General features: G+C 38.7%; 1 protein-coding gene across 3 annotated transcripts in view; it reads right to left on the bottom strand.

Moving 5' to 3' along the window:
- Nucleotides 1–17,125, bottom strand: part of pag1 (phosphoprotein membrane anchor with glycosphingolipid microdomains 1) — a 58,318-nt gene that overhangs the window by 22,817 nt on the left and 18,376 nt on the right. The gene's annotated exons all lie outside the window — the stretch shown is intronic.

Raw genomic sequence — 17,125 nt, forward strand, 5'->3', positions numbered from 1 at the left:
AGTAGCCATAGTGACACATACACCCATCCCTCGGGAGGTTTGATGATTTACTGCCCCCTACATTCTGCAGTGCAAAAGCGACCCTGCCCTGACCGAGACACTGTAATCATCTGAATAAACACACAGGCACAAAAAGGCATTCAGAACCAGCAAAGTCTGTCGAATCAGTTCTACAGATTTATTATAATTAAAGAAAAAATCTCGAGCACCAAACAGACTGGCGTTCAGCCAGAAGCACCATCATGCACGTAATTCAATTCATTCTAATTTGCTAATCATGTGTCTTAGGTGTGTGTTAGGCAGAAGAAGCGTAATAACAGGTGCTTCTCATCAAGGGACATATCAGTGTTGCTGTGGTAACGCTGGCCAGCCTAAGGGTTATTGGTTTAGTATGAGAAATTGATCCATCCTCTCTAAATGGGAATATTGAAACTGCATAATTTATAAAGGCTCCCCTCATATTTGCAGCTCTCATATTACAAGTAAATATGTTGTATTGATACAAAGTAATAAAGCCCTTTGCTTGTACAAGATGCAGAAGCAGTGTCTAGCAGCAACATTTATATTGATTGGTGTTTGCCAGTAGGATTAGAATACAGTCTGCAAGGGTACCCCAAAATAAATGATATTTTCCATATCTACTTTTACAACGACCCTGTAAAGTTAACAATGTGTGCACAGATTTAGCTGGAAGCTCGCACATTAAGAATTCAGTCACCTCTTCCACTGTAAAATGTAAACCTTTGAAAAATAAAAGGCAAAAAGTATGCAGTTCAAATATAGGGAGGCCGTTTTGATTTTTAAAAACTATTTGGTCGAGGTGGTGGGACACACAGAGAAAAACCAAGCAAAAGCCCAGTTGACTAGTTGGTTTAGAGAACCTTTGCTGAACTCCGATAACAAAAATTGTATTGGCTTCAAGTATTAAATTAAAATTTATGTCTTCCCCTGGTTCCTGTTTAATAACAAAAAAATTCAAAAATAATTTTAGAACATCCTCTAAGCTGGTTTGCTAATGAGTAATGCCCTAGCCCTAACCCTTGAAATCCAAACCAGCTGCAAGATCACGGATCAACCGCATGTCCATTTTCTCCATCGCCAATGACAAAACTCTTCTCGTCCTCATCATGCTCTGACCTGTCCTGACCTCGCAGGGTTGCTACAGTCCACAGAGGCTCTGTGCATATGTGCAGTGATTGTGTAAACACTTGTGAGCATCTGTTCAATCTGCCTCCATTTAAAGTCCAACAACTCCATGGGAAAGCCTCATTTCCTGCCTTCCTCTGTTCATTTTTTAAAATGACATGACTGACCCTGAAGTCCAGAACCAATTTGTGTTCCAAAACATAACTAAACACAAGCTGCTATATTTATAGTGAATAAAACCGTAATGTAATTGATGCGCTGCTGAATCACCTCATGGATTGCTCACAATTTGCTTTAACTGGAAAGTTGTAACTCTTCTTTAACCAAAAGCTTTTATTAGCTACATAAATTAAATCCTACTTAAATATAATTCTCTTTTATTCTCCACTGGAAGAACTTCTCTCACTTGTACTTTCTGCAATTATTTTTGCCAATACCTGGTCAATACCTTTAAACCATTATCCTTTAGCTCTGAGAAGTTAAGTATGTCTACGGCACTAAGATTGTGAGAGGAATAATCACTCTTTCAATCTAAAGTTCAGTTCCGCTTTTATCTTCCGATCTTTAACCACTGTAATAAATACATATATTGCAGTTACTCTGACATATCTTTTAACTTCACCTTTTTTTTCACACGCTCTCTCGGCTTGAAAAGAGGAAGAACCTCGTCAGTGTAAAGAACTTCACCCATTTGTTACTTTCAGCAAACCTCCATAGTAACAGCCACTGTAAACGCCCTCCGAACATAACAAACAGAAAGGGGGAAATTCAACTGAGGCAATCGCCTGCAAAAATATTTATACCACTTGAACTTCTTCACTTTCCGTAACGGTCCAGCCACAAAATTTTATGTATTCTATTTGTGATGGACCAGCGCAAAGTACTTTCTAAATGAACTGGCAAAAAAGTTACAAGGATTTAAGATTTTTTCTTATATTTGCATTCAGACCTCTTTACTCTGATGCCCAAGTTAATGTCTAATGTCGAATGTCTTCAGAGATCACCTGTATGTCAGTTAGTCAGTATAAATTCAGCTGTTCGTAGTAAACATTAACAAACGGCTTTATGATGACCAAAGAACACAGTAGAGAGGTCAAAGAGAAAGTTGTGGAGAGGTTAATGGCAGAAATAGGTAATTATAGCCTTCCCCAAGTTTTGGACATCTCACAGAACCCTATCTAATCCATTAGAGACAACTAAAAGCACCATAGTGACTTTGGAAGAGCTGCAGTATGATACAGTTCAGAATTGAGAATTTGTTAACAAAATAACTAACCTAGGTTGCAGGGAGAAAGCCAGACAAGTTCCACTAACACTTTGCTTGAAGCAATTTAGGAAATAGCAAATGTATTTAAGAATGAGCACTGGTCCAAAGAGATCAAAATGATACTTTTTAGGCTAAAGCAAAAGAAAATATGTTTGATCTATAACTAAAACTGCACAACACTCACAATGAGTCTTCTTAGCGGCAGCATAAACATCTCATTAAAACTGATGAGATCATGTATGGCGCTATGTACTGGACTCTCCTGAAATAAAACTTGTTAGACTTTGCAAATGATTTGAGATTTGGGTGAAGGTTCACCTTCCAACCATACAATGACCCAAGACTTACCGCCAGAGATAATTTGATTTAGACCAAAGTATATATATGTGCTTAAGTGAAATAGTTCAAGTCCAAAACCTAAATTCAACTGAGAATTTGTGACACATGAATGCACTCTATTTAATTGAACTGAGCTTGAGCCATTTTATTATTAATAATAATAATTTTAAAAATGAGTCTCTGGATATAAACATACCCTCAAAGACCTACAGTTGGAATTGCAGCAAAAGGTGGTTTTACAAAGTATTGACTCTGCGGCCACACTATTATTCAGGATTTGTTTTACTTTTATAAACATTGTACTTTGATTTCACAACAATGCACTACTTTGTGTTTCACATAAAATTACAATAAAAAAAACATTGAAGCTTGTGGTTATAATGTGACAACACAAGGAAAACCTTAAGGGCTGTGAATTAGTAACCGCCATGTTCTGGTGAGAGACAGCAAACATTAACAAAACTGAAACTTAATGAGAGGAGCCAGATTTTGTGTGTCTCCGACACAACAACGCATTGTTTCACTGTCACAAATTGATTAGCTGTATGATTGCAGAGCCATTCAGCTATTAATAAAATGCTAAAACAAAAGCAATTTGTGCATTGCAATAATATCCAGCAATTAAACTGAGAAACCAGGCATAACATCCAAATATGTAAATAGAGGCATGGAGAGTGAAAATAAAAAACAATACAGCTATTATTAGGATTTGATTAACTGTCATCCATACTGTAAGTATGACCTCTAATAGCAAGATGGAGAGAGAACTGAACTTTGAGGATTTAAGGCTACCTCTAAATTATCTAACAGTTAACATGAGAGCAGTCTGCTTTTCAAGTGATCCTGAACATACAACATTGACCTGCCTCTGCTGAAAGCAAAGGAAAATATGAACTGCTCGTGCGTAAGCATATGCACATCCATGAGCGCAACCCTGACAAGGATATAGCCGATTTATTTAGCACTGAAACAACTGCATGCATAACATTTCTCCATCATTGTCACCTTGAGATGCAGATTAGCATTAGAGTGAATAAGTAGCAGATACGACCACCTCATTATTCACTGGCGACGGCCTTTATGAGGTGAATAGCCGCAAAGATAAGGGGATTATCAGGGTGAATGGAATGGGATGAAGGATGTTTTGTGTGTGTGTGTGTGTGTGTGTGTGTGTGTGTGTGTGTGTGTGTGTGTGTGTGTGTGTGTGTGTGTGTGTGTGTGTGTGTCTGCGACTGAGAAATCCATGGAGGTAATTCATTGTAAAAGCTGCTAATGAGATGCAACAGATGCATACAGACGAATGGGCTCATTCTCGCTCCAGCTAACACACATGCTTCACTGAGCTGCCATGTGTACAATAAACACACTTGTCAAAAATGTACAAGCAAAAATAAGTCTTTAAAGTGTCTCTGCCACACCCAGAGCTGCTGCTGCAGAAATGGCCAAGCGGTGGTTCATTTATCTCCCTCCCATGACACCAACCTTTTGGACAAAGGGCACAAGGCAGCAAGGGGATTAATAGAGGTGTGTGAGAATAGGAGTGACTGAAATGGAAATAGGGTCCATCTTTACAAGGCTCTAATCACAGCAAGGGTGTCTTAATAGATGACCCAGGTGGGCTGAGTGATAGAGGCTCTGCCCCTTTCAAACAAAGTGCAAAATGGATTTATTTAAGGTAAATTGTATTAAACATGTACACTGAATTTCTATCATGTTCCTTCCCCTGTCCTCCTCACCTTTCCGCACTCCATCTTTATAGTTTTCTAGACAGAAAACACTGCATCATCCGGTAAAGATATGGTAAAATATGGAAGCCCACGAGGCCTCATAGGGCACGGCTACAATCAGCAGCAGCAGTCGGGGGTCAGTCGGACAGTTGGAGGGTGGCTGGGAGGAATTTTGAAGCTTAGCGAGAACTGCAACCTCCATAATGGCAAAGAGGGGTGTGGGCTGCTGCTGCAAGACATTCAGATACAACTTGGAGATTTCAAATCTGCCTCCCACATTCACATGAAAATACAGACGCAGTTCTTAAATACTAAGATGAAGATCTGTCTTCACCTTTTTCACAATTCTATTTGATTTCTTATGTTACGAACCAAAGTTTGTTCCAAAATTTATGGCAGCGAGGAGAGAAAGTTATCCAGAGCAAAGGGGAAACTCAGGTCTGAAAAAAAGGAATTAAAACCAATTTGAAAAAAAGAGGAAAAATGATTATTCAAATAAAAAAGTAGCTTAAATAAAGTAAATAGATTTGGAATAACAGAGCGGTTTCTTATTTAGAAGGTTATATGGGTCACAATTTTATTTTCACAAAAAATTCAAAAAGGGGACAAATTCTCTATGCCTTGCTGACATAGAGTAAATAATTGGTTTGTTTCCTCTTTTTTTTTAGCATTTTTTTAAAATCAGTTTTTAAGGTTTGGAGACAAGCTCACATGTAGCCATTTGTGGAAAAAAATGAGAGGGCCCTGCAGAGAGTGGAGCTGAGAGGCTCGTTCCGGTGTTTATGCCCTCTATCTGGGATCAGTGTCAGGGTTGCTGGAGGAACAGCAGCAGAGACTCCTAACTCTGTACACATGACAGAAAACAGAAACGCTAAATCACAATCAGAACCACCAGACTGCTACACAGCTTTCTGGATCAAGATTATGTTATGAACACTGTCTTGTTTTGTTGTATGCTATTTAGTACACAAGAAAAAAAAAACAAGAAATTGAATTGCTTGACTGATTGTTCAGTAAAAGAGAGCAGAAGCCAGAAGCACTTAGGTCAGCCCAGCATTTAGACTGAAAGCTGATACAACCTCCCACATACAACAATTACCATATTGTATAATTAATTTGCAATTACTTTTATCCCAGAAGTAGAAGTTTCTTATTGTATACTTTGCAAATATCAAAATGCAGTAAAAAAGGAACACTGGTAGTTTTATTTGGTCAGGTTTTATGAGTCTGTTGTTTTGGCACGTGTCCTGTAAATCAACTGAAGTTACATTAAACATATATATTAACATACAAGGAGTAAAAGGAGGAAACTTTATTGACACTAGATGTAGCTCTGTAACATCAGTATGCACCCATGATGTATAGAAACTTTAAAACATGACAAATTAACAGATGTTCACCTGAAACATTGTCAGGAGGATTGGCTCAATTATATCCCCCAAAGCAATGTGGACTGAAAAACCCAAACTGCAAAAGCCGCAGAATGACCAGAACCTGTGCGCTTTCAGTGCTGTTCAATGCTGTTTTTACAGTGACAGTCTGATAAATGACATTAGATCTAATTTACGTGACCATCCTGTTAAGGTTTTTCCCACTAAGTTACAACATAATTATGAACCAAGAGACTAGAACAACATAGTGGAAGATTTATTAAAGTCTTCTCAGGCTGTGACTGCAGCATAATGCTCAGTGTAAAACTTGTTCCCTTTACCTTCTACTGCTGTATTGTTTAGGTTTTATCAACCATATGCATGTTACTTTTCCAGTTCTGTTATTGTTGGAGTTTTACATAAAGAAGAACCTTCAGCTGGATCATTGTAATGAGGTTCCTCTTCCACATGCTAGTCTGAAAATCACAAAAAACAACTGTATTCCTGAACAACCTGCACTTTTTAGCTTTTGAGTAAGGCAACAAAAATCAGACGTGTTAGGCACCATTGTTAAAGGTACAGCAGGAAGTGGTTGTCTGCAATAGATTAAATGCAGCCTTTAAAGTTGGAAGTGGTATTAAACCCTAAATAGATTCCTGATTCCTTTAAGATACTTGTACTACCACTTACTCATCTACTTCTATTGTGGGGCTGTTGTCAGGTTGAGGGGCAGACATAGTTATTTCTGCAATCTTCTGCACCAAACTGTTTGCCTTCTCTTTGCCAGCACCGCTCTGCAACATGAGCAAGAGAGCCAAACCATGTATAATAAATTTACAACATTTCAGAATTTCTAGTTATAGAAAGGCAGAGGCTGCAACAGTCCTTTTCAAATCAGTTAATGGGGGTTGGCTCAGCGTGTCCCCAGGGAGAACCGACACCAAATGAAGCAGCTGAATGTGCACCAGAGCAGTAAACAGAATGCCTGCTGGTGGCAGACAATCTGCTGTCAGTCACACACATATTCACACACAATTATTTAGGCTTGCATACACACTTGAGAGTTTCACTCAAAACTGCACTGGAAAATGGACTCACGTACACAGAGTCACCGGAATAGAGATGGACCAATTAGCAAGTGACAGACAGGAAGGCGGAGGGAGAAAGATGGGGAGAGAGATGAGAATACATTAAATTACTCAGTGTGCAGCAATTCATCAGAGGCACCTTCACACTCTGACGCTTTCAAGGAAGCCGAGGAGGCCAGCGGCAAATCCATTCAGTTACAGTGAGAGGGTAATTTGGGACAGAGTGTAGAGAAAATGGAATGGCACGCTTGCACCCGAATATTGAAGCCAAATAAGTAAAGCACAAATCAACTTCAGCAATAACTTGATTGGGCATGTACAAAATAATGAGTATAACCTTTTTTGCTTCTGCGATGAATCGGAGAGCAGTCCGAGGTTTACCTCACCTCTCACTCTATGACTTCTGGAGATAGGCACCACAAATATGCAGGTGGAGCCAATGACATTTATATTCACAGTCCTCCATAAAGTGTAGTTCTATAGCAGACACTACTTCAGAATACAACAGGAGTCTCACCTGCAACAAAGACCTGCAGCACAGCACAAATGTGTAAATGCACAATCAAACTGCTACCACTGAAGGTGGAGAGATGATAACAGTGTTGTGTCAACTCAGGAAACATTGGAATGCAGAGTTACAACCTGCTTCCACCAAGGTTAACGAAAGACTCAACAAAGCCTGAGCTCAGGAACTGCTAAGTTCATTTTTAATAATAGGAGCAAAAAACTGTTTTTGAAGTTATTCTCATTTTGATGGATTTGGTGTCAATAAAGACTTTGGTTTTGACTATTCTCGGTTAACAACAAAAGAGTTTGAGTTTATATTTATTAGATGAGCTTATTGTTTACAGAACAGTTAAATGACGTAGGTGCTTATAAAAATAGATTTACATTAAAAGGGTGAGCTCATTTGGAGAGTTGTATCTCTCTTACTAGATTGATTTTAAAATTGTCTATTGTAATTACGCCAGTTAAGAGCATCTTTATTTCATTTTACAAAAAATGTCTTTGGTGATCTACATTCAGCTGCGACAAAAGCAAAAACAGAAGAAATACTTCAAAGCAATATATTTTAGGAGAAACATTTCCTAGTGAAAGAGCTGTGTTGCTAGACAGGTCATACAATGTTTGATTGCTATAAAATGGTCAGATTGGAGCAGTAAGAAACTTCCCAAAGTGGGTATAAAGTCTAACATCATTATATCAAAGCATGTGTGAATCATCTAATGGCCCTGACAACCAAATGATATTGGACCATTATGAGAACCCAATCCATGTAACACAAATTGCAAAATTGCACCAGAGACCAACTTAACAGAGGATTGAACCAGTTAGCACTGCTTATGGTTGCTGAGGTTTTCCTCAGCAACAAACCATAATCACTACGAATCATGTTCAACCACCAGAGAGCTTCCTCAGGATCTCTGATTGAGTACTGTTGTGTGTTTTCAAGGCAACGACCCCTGGTGCAGATTGTTGGCATCTCTCAGAAGAATTTGTCCGACAAAGAAAAGCAGATTTTTTTTGTCTTTAGAGATGCCCAGTAAAAGTTTGTTTATCCATTCTCAGATATAATACAATAGATGCCCTCTAAAGTAATACTTTGAAGACAAATTCTGTTTGTCTTCAAACGGCTGCAGATTAAAAAAGCAGATAGAAAGAGCAACCAGTTTTCTTTCAGCTGAGAAGGCAAGGCTCATGAGAGCCTTGAGGAGGAATTAACAGTATGCACAGGGTCAGAGAGAAGATTGATGGTTTTCTCTTAAGCTGCTTCGGTACAAAAATAAAACATGAAATCCCCCCACTTCTAACAACAATCTTATTGTATAAGACTTCCTAGATGTCAACGGGATGTGATATAAGGAGAGATCAGAAAACCAAATCCATTAGACTCATTTAAGCCTGAATATTGCACAAACAGCATACTTTGACATTAAAGTGGAGTTATTTTACTTTTAAAACATAATTTAGGATGTTTATGTTTATGTAAACGGTCTAAGGGAAGACTTAAAATATCAAACATAAATGCATAAAACAGAGTATGAACCTTTTTGGCCACAGAAGCTAAAGGAATGAGACAACAGAGAGCAAGTTTCCCACTGGAATCAGTGGAATGTAAACAGGCCACCCGCATGCATAGTTTCAAGCTGATTTTTTCGAGGTCGTGAGACGAGACCCACATCTGGAAAAAGTTGCCCCACGGAGCAACGTAGTTTGTTGGGATTGTCCTCTAAGTTTCCTCCTTCTAACCACATGCTGTGATCCAAACAGCCCCTTCAGATGCTGCAGGAATGTTGCTGCCTGCTGGGAAAAATGTCAACCTTCAACCTTTTCATTTTGTAGTAAACATCCTGTGTCTAAAATCCTGCAGATCTATGGGTAAAATGATGCGGATGCATTTTGTCGCAGCTGGGAGTATTTAGGTTGAGGATGTTAGAGCCCTCATACAAAGGCTGTATCATTTACAGTCATCTGTCACATGAGTTTAATGAAAGTTTCAGTTATGCTTTACAAATAAAATAAAAAATCTATAATCCATAGGATATTTGGTTCAAAGTTTGTTTGACGAGTCCACATTTTGTAGTTCATAGGCCTAAGATGATCCTAATGTCAAAAAATAGACTAAAAAGGTTCATTTTGTATTTCAATCAACATAATAAAGGTTAAACTTAAAATGTTTTTAAGAACCACTGTTCAGTGTGGAACAGAGATGGACAATCTCACCAAAAGGCCACGTAAGAAAAGCCATGCAAACCATTTAAATGGGCTGGAGTCTCTTAAGACTTGGTGTTATTGGTCAATCACTAAAGACTCTTTCAGCCAGCACTTCAGTTTAGAGCTAAGAGGAAACTCAAAAACTGATGCTAACTTTCAAGTCCTTTTGCAGCACTTCGCTGGTTGATGTATTCTCTCAGTGCAGGGTTTCCTCCAGTGCATTATAAGCATTGTTTATTTATTCAAGTCTTTTTAAAATGTTTGCATTTTTTAAAGACTTTATAGTTGTTTTTCAGGTATTAATCTTCCGATCTTTCAATAACACATAATTATCAAGTGATATTTTCAAATTTCCTGTCAACTTTAAACACTCAAAAACACGATGGGCCTCTGGATGAATGACTGCCGAGCGTCTAGCAAGTTTTCTGGGGGAAACCTTACAAATACTGCTCACAAATAATACATTTTTTTCCTTCATCTGTTGACTTTTCAAAATAGTCAATTACCAGTAAAAAATTTTCATTATTCTTTAAGGCAACTGAATGTCAACTAGTAACAGGTGCTATGTCCAGAGGAGACGCCTTTTCTCCATTTGTATCCTGGCAGCATCTGGATAGAGCATCATTGATAATCTAGCCATCACACTTACAGCTCAAAATATTATTATATCTTATATTATGAATCGTCTTGGAACAGATGGGTGGCATCGCTGCCTCTCATATTGAGTCAGAGTTCTGCTTGTGTTCAAACAAATCCAGTTTCAACTCTTATCGCTAATGTTGACTCCAGCTGACACCAGAACCCAACTGCTGCCTTTGGCACTTTCACGCTTTACCCTATTGTGGTGCTATTAAGCTTATGGCTCACATGACCACCTGCTCTGAAAAATGACTTTCTGGGTCGTTGCCGGATTATTTCACCACAGCATGCAGTCTTGGGGGGCCACAAATAGGTCAACACAGTTTCACATCACAGGGCTCTTACAATACAACATGCAACAGCGAAAGCACATGCCATTGAGATGAACAAAGAGGCATGCAGCAATTAATTAGCAGGAACATGTCTAGACAAGTGAAAGCAAATAGTGGCTAATTTCCTGTGTTGTGACTTCTATCGGCCTTGTTTTGTGGATTCGCAGGTCGAGTTGCCCCACCCCCTTCTGTGACCCCTTGTTGGTATCACAGTTATTGTTCTGTTGACAGGGCCACTAATAAACCAGCTGGTTGCAGTTCTTGTTATTGTGGTAAAACTGGCCACAGCTGCTTTAAAAAAAAACATGCGTTTGAAGCAGTTTTCTCTTTGTTAAAAGCTGCAGGGAGAGAGAGCATGCTCATTTCAGCTTCCAGGTCCTTTTACAGTGTATTCTGTCAGTAGAGCTGGCCAAGAAGATGCCAACACATTAAAGAAAAAGAAAGAGGATACAGGAACATGTGCAGTAATGTATGATAACCACAAGGCATTAGCCATTTCTCTTTGTAATATGAAACACAAAATATAATCAAGTCTCTTAAGTCATTAAGGCTTTAAGAGCACCTGCCTTATTGATTTCCTTACATCACTAATTAAAAGAAGACACGTGAAATGGTTAGCGTGATTAAAAACACACTTTGCATGGGTATATTGTGGCTATAATGGTCCATTAAATAGGCAAGAGTGTATCGAATGTCAAGCTTAGAGGCCTTTCATGTGAAGGTAAGACTAGGACAGAGGTTTGGATTCATTACCCAACTAAAAACATACAGTAAAGTTTTCAAAGGTTTTTACAGGAAGTGACAGAGTTCAAGTGGAAGGGAAGTAGGTAAAAAAGGAGCTGACTGAAGCACCATGAGCTGCTGAGAGGCCCAGTTTAACCCCCAGAGACAGCTCCAGAGTCTCAAACCCTTTGGGAGACTGTACAAACGGTTATACAGTCTGATATGTTTGTTTTTTAAATACTAGATATGCGTAGTGGCATTTGTGAATAAATACAAAATAAAATCCAACAGAAACAAATTCACTATCGCTCTTTTTTGTTTGTTTGCTTTTGCTTGCCCATTTACTACCACAAGATGGCAGCAAAGCACCAAGGTGTTTGGAATAAAGCAACAAAAAACACAGTTAGCACAAGTAAGCAAAGACAAGATTGGCTGCAGTGGAGAAGTTTTCACTTGTGGTTCGCTAAAGCCTCTTTAACAATACGGTTCAGACACATCGCCTCTTAAAGCCTCCTCCGGTTAAGCCGGTCTGTTTTATTTTATATGTTCCGCACAGATGTAAGGTTTGCAGAACTACAGAAGATGTTAAAATCAGATAAGCTGGGTCAAAATTGAGCTCATCTCTCTTCCGAAAAGTTATTATAGATTTCCAGGTTGTCTTTAAGGTCTGAATTGTCAATTCAGATTACATTTTAAACACATCAAAAGGAGGGGAATGTCCAAATATATTATTGATAGACACCACCTGAAATATAATACCCAACCAAATATATCGTATAATCAGTCCTTAGCAATTGTAACATTGAGTGCAATTATTGCAATGGTAATTGCGACTCCATAATATAGAGCATTCATGTATATTTATAGAATGATACGTTTGTAATGAACAACAGTGAATGGGTGAAAATGAAAATATGCATTGTGAAATATGTATATGGCTGTCACATGCGGTTGTGACAGCCCCTGTGGTTTGATGGTTGAACATTAAATACCTGAACATCTGGCAGTAAAATCCAAGAAATAATTTTCTGTTGAAATGCACATCTCAATCATAAACACAGTCCTAAGAAAGCCCTGACAAACTTATGATTCACCTCACAGTTTCTCCACATAAATAATTGATCAACATGTCAAGAAGTTGGTCCAAATGATGATTCATTAATGAGGTCCACAGCCTGATCCTGAAGTTTTTTTTTCTGAGAAAAGATTTGATTGATTTTAGAGCAAGGAGAAACGGACAAGTTGCTGTGACACGGGATAAACCAAAGTGTGAGTTCGTGACGGACTCAATTCAGAACCAAAACAGAAATGGGAGTCAATAGGTCTGTGGACTGAGAAGAGAAACTGCTGACGGTGCTTCCAAAAAATGTCTTAAATGGTCATGTCTTCACATGTCATGTTAAATTTTAAACAGACAGTGGAAAAATTAATTTGATGATGTATTCTTTTCTATTTCCCATTTCCTACTGAAAGAGTTGATGTTACATACTCCACCGACAGTCCTTTCTAATAACTGATATTTGTAACGTTCTTTTGTTTGTTTTCAAATAATTGGTTCCCATAAGGCAGGTTGCTTTTGCTGCTTTTAATATAAATATTCATAGACAAGAAAACAAAAGTTAAAAAAACTTAAGCAATTACTCCAATACTATTTTACCAAGTTTAAAATTATTCTTTTTATTTAAAAAAAAAAAATCTTGCTTGTGCATCATGTATTGAAGCTAAAACGTGGCTATTACTTTCAAATAAAACATACTATTTATAAGCACCTGTTTAGGCTTTAGCTACAGGTTTGACTGAAGCACAATTATTTTATTTAGTTAAAAGGAATGCATTCTGCTTAGCTAAAGAGGAAGTTCATGCAAGGCCACAGGAGCCTTTAGGTTTTCTGACGCTCTCAGTCAGCGAGAAAATATGAGTGTAGCATGACAAGCACCCAGGGATTGAGAAAAGCCTACTAATATCCCTGCCGATGACAAACCTCGCCGGGTCTTGTTATCACTTGGCAGACCATCTTGCGCCCAAAGCAGCGTGTCCCAATAACAGGCTATAAAAGTGACAATGCGTATCGACAGCCTAAGAGGCTGCTGGGACGCATTCAAAGATAGAAGACGACCATGAAGTGTGCAGAAAGAATGTATTAGGGATGACGTAGCAACAAAGAGAACACACACAAGAGCGCACGTTTTCCCAGACACATTACACATCGATTATCCCTGACGAGTCACTGAGTGTCTGGGGAGTGCTTGTTTATGTGCATGTGTGGGTGTGGCAAGCTTATATTCTTGCAGTGGTGTGCAAGTATCACCAACACTAAAAAAAGAGAAGTGTAGGTATTCCAGCTAGAAGACACTTGCATTAACGGAAACCAAGATTTCATTTCTGTAATTACAGAAATGAAATGTGGAATAAACTTTTTTTTTGCCATATCATGTCACCATTCATGATACAAAAAGTCAGTATAATGCTTTAAATTGATGGTGGGCAAAGTAGGCATGAGAAGTTAAAACCCTAAAAGTTGAGAAAATTTGAGAGATGTTCTTTTGGAGGAGTACATGCTAGCAAAAACAATATATTTCAAGGTTTTAAACAAATATTACAACTTCCAAACTGCCCAAATTTTCCTTCATCCTTGTCCTATGACTTCTTTGCAATCCTTTGTAAAAAAAAGAATCAAGGCAGAGTGACAAGTTTTTCTGTGCAGTTGTATGAAGCTTAGACTAATAGAGTGTTGCCCTTGCCACACTTGTTGCCGACTGCCAATCAGCTGGCTAAAGGGCAGGTGTTATGCTTTCCTCTCACTTACAGGAAAAACAAAATGGTATTCTGAAACATTTCCAGTAGAAGTAAACACAGAGAGACATGTAGCTGAAACGTAAAGTAACTAAACGTATTTTTAAACCATCACTCGTCACTTTTGCATCAGACATGCGTCCACCGAATCATATTATTTAACTAAGCAATGTCCATGTTGAGGGACTTAATTCTATGCTGTTAAAAATGTTCTGCCACAAATCCGCAAAGTCTAGCAGTTCAACCAGACACAATCATAAACTGCAGAATGTAAAACTGATAATAATTCAACTTTACAAGGTACTCAAGTGTTTCAGAAGCAGTTTGTTAGTCATGCATAGTTGCTCCCATTGGGAGTAAAGTTGTGCTTCCTCTTCTTATCCAAATTTCCTGTCAACATGTAGAATGGAAGTGGTCTAAAACTTAAAATCAATATGTGACAAATGGAAACCAGTCTGGAAAGCCAAATTAAACATGTGTCTGTCTGCTAATATTTTTGATCTCAAACCTTGATTTGATATGTTAGGTAAAAATCAACATCATTTTGTCCATCTGTTTTATATAAATTCATTTTAAAAGCATTTAGCTTGTATGGATAAGGTGAATTTTTATCATTTAGAAAATGAAACAGAGAATCTGTGGAAGGGAAAACACAAAGCAAATTCCATTTTCTTATGCAGAGGAGAAACTCTCCTGAGAAAAATCACTTTTGCAGCATCAGTGCACACAGTTACTATAGCAACATGAACATGTTGGTTTTTAAAAATCCACAGCAACTGCAGATCGAACAATTCCTGTTGCAATGGTAAAATTTAACTAGTAAAAAAACTGAATTAACCTTACATTTAGCTATTGTGCTTCTAAAAGCTACAAGTATGTTGTTCAAATAAACAATTTAACCAACATTCATCTTTAGCCCCAGCCTTTTTTTTTATCACTGTTAGCATTGGTCAGCAACTATTGTGACTGAACTCATTCAACCAACAGTGAATGTCACAATAACAAGTCAGTAAAGGCAGCAGACAAATGAGCGGTTTCACTGACAATGACATTCCCATTCACAAACTACAGGGTAGGTTATGTGTCGTTTGTCCTCCTGCTCATTTGTTGCAATTCTCCCATAATCCTTTATGTGGCAAAATGACACAGCTGCCAGACATATCCACTCTGCTGGCACCTCAGACCTCCACTCCTTTCCTCTCTCGCTCACTCACAAACAAGTTCTCCCTCCAATGAACAAACTTCACAACCACAACATGTCTTCAAACATCCAAGTTAAGAAGAAATCTCATCTCTGGAGAGCTGACATCTCTTTGTTTTTATTTTTGGAAGTAAGTATGGGACACACCCTGTTTACCAAGTTTGATTCATACCTTTGAAATCATTTGGTGACTCAGGGCTTCTAGAGAAAACATACGGTTGACATTTTTTCCAAATTGTAACTACTTTGGAGTGAGACCCACCAAAGAAATCTATACAAGTGGAATGAAATCAAAAACTTTAACAATAACTGGTTAACAACATGAGCAGAGTTTCCTTTTTGATATTGCTGAACATCCCAAAGTAACCAGATCAGACAAGGCATCTCTCGGTTCACTTATTAAGATAAGAATCCAGCCTCACATTGGCAGAGAGCTTCTCATAAAAAGCAGCAGGCTGCGTATTTCCAATAGTGTGCTAGGCTGTCTGGCATCTGGTCATACTGGGATCTGCTTCCTTGCAAATCCTTGTTGATTTAATTTGTGCACGCTCGACCGGCAATGTCAACTTCGCGAAATGCGGTCCTGAGAGCTGGGCTAAATTAGATGAGCGTGCTTAATGCTCGCTTTTCTGCCTCCGCTGGATGCCAGATGACAGCACATGAGCAAGTGCTAAAAAAGCCCAGAGAGAGCCAGCATCATCAACATCACAGCAAATAGGATTTGAAATTTCTGGAACGGTGTCTGTATTCTTGGGAAAACACTGCGTAAAAGGAAATGCAGAAAAGCTCAGCTGCACAAATTACCCGACAAATGCTGTGTTCCTAATGTTCATATCTGTGCAGAAGAATCTAATTCTTGTCGTTCCAACCAGCAAACACAAAGAACTCTGGCAGGTGTGTCGTCTGACTGAGGCTGAGGGCGGTCATTATGGTATTATGTCTTTAAGCAGGGTCTATCTAAGAAGCAATCCAGGATCATTAGCAGTTTAGCTTTCAGTGTTCAGCATGCTTAATGACTAGACCTGTCCATCCTGTCTGAGTGATTAGTTATTGACTAGGCTGAGGCCGACTGATGAAGGAGAGTGTGCACAAGACATAAGCTTTCTCAAAAGCTTTAGTGAATGAAAAGTGGATTTGGTTACAGAGACAAAAACAAAGACACTTTTACAATGTCTAGACCAGGGGTGGGCACTCCTGGTCCTCGAGGGCCGGTGTCCTGCAACTCTTAGATGTCTCCCTGGTCCAACACACCTGAATCCAACAGCTGAATCTCCTCCTAAGTGCAGTCAAGTTCTCCAGAGTCCTGTTAACGACCTCATTATTTGACTCAGGTGTGTTGAAGTAGAGATGCATCTAAAAGTTGCAGGACACCGGCCCTCGAGGACCAGGAGTGCCCACCCCTGGTCTAGACGCAACCTGCTGTACACACATGGTACATAGTAACTTGTGTTATTATCTAGCTATTACCTGGTCCTTAAATATCCTGGACTGGCCCACAATGGTCAACCATAATCTGAAGAGGCTTTCTCTATGCCATTGAGGGGGTTTCTTTATAGTACTGGTTATATTCTACATGAGCTAAAAATCTCCTGCAATCTCCATATCTCTATTCTGAGGAGTAGTGGTTGAAAAACAGAATGCTTTTCTAAAACATTAAACATCCAGGTCTGGCTAGAGTCTCCCAAAACCTTGCTGGAGAATGTGGTATGGTTTTATTAAAAACAGACTTTCAGGCTCAACTCTAAAATACAAGACAGAGACTAGAGTTGGACTAAAGCGAACTAT

The sequence above is a fragment of the Xiphophorus maculatus genome, chromosome 13 (assembly GCF_002775205.1).
Source record: "Xiphophorus maculatus strain JP 163 A chromosome 13, X_maculatus-5.0-male, whole genome shotgun sequence".
Lineage (NCBI taxonomy): Eukaryota > Metazoa > Chordata > Actinopteri > Cyprinodontiformes > Poeciliidae > Xiphophorus > Xiphophorus maculatus.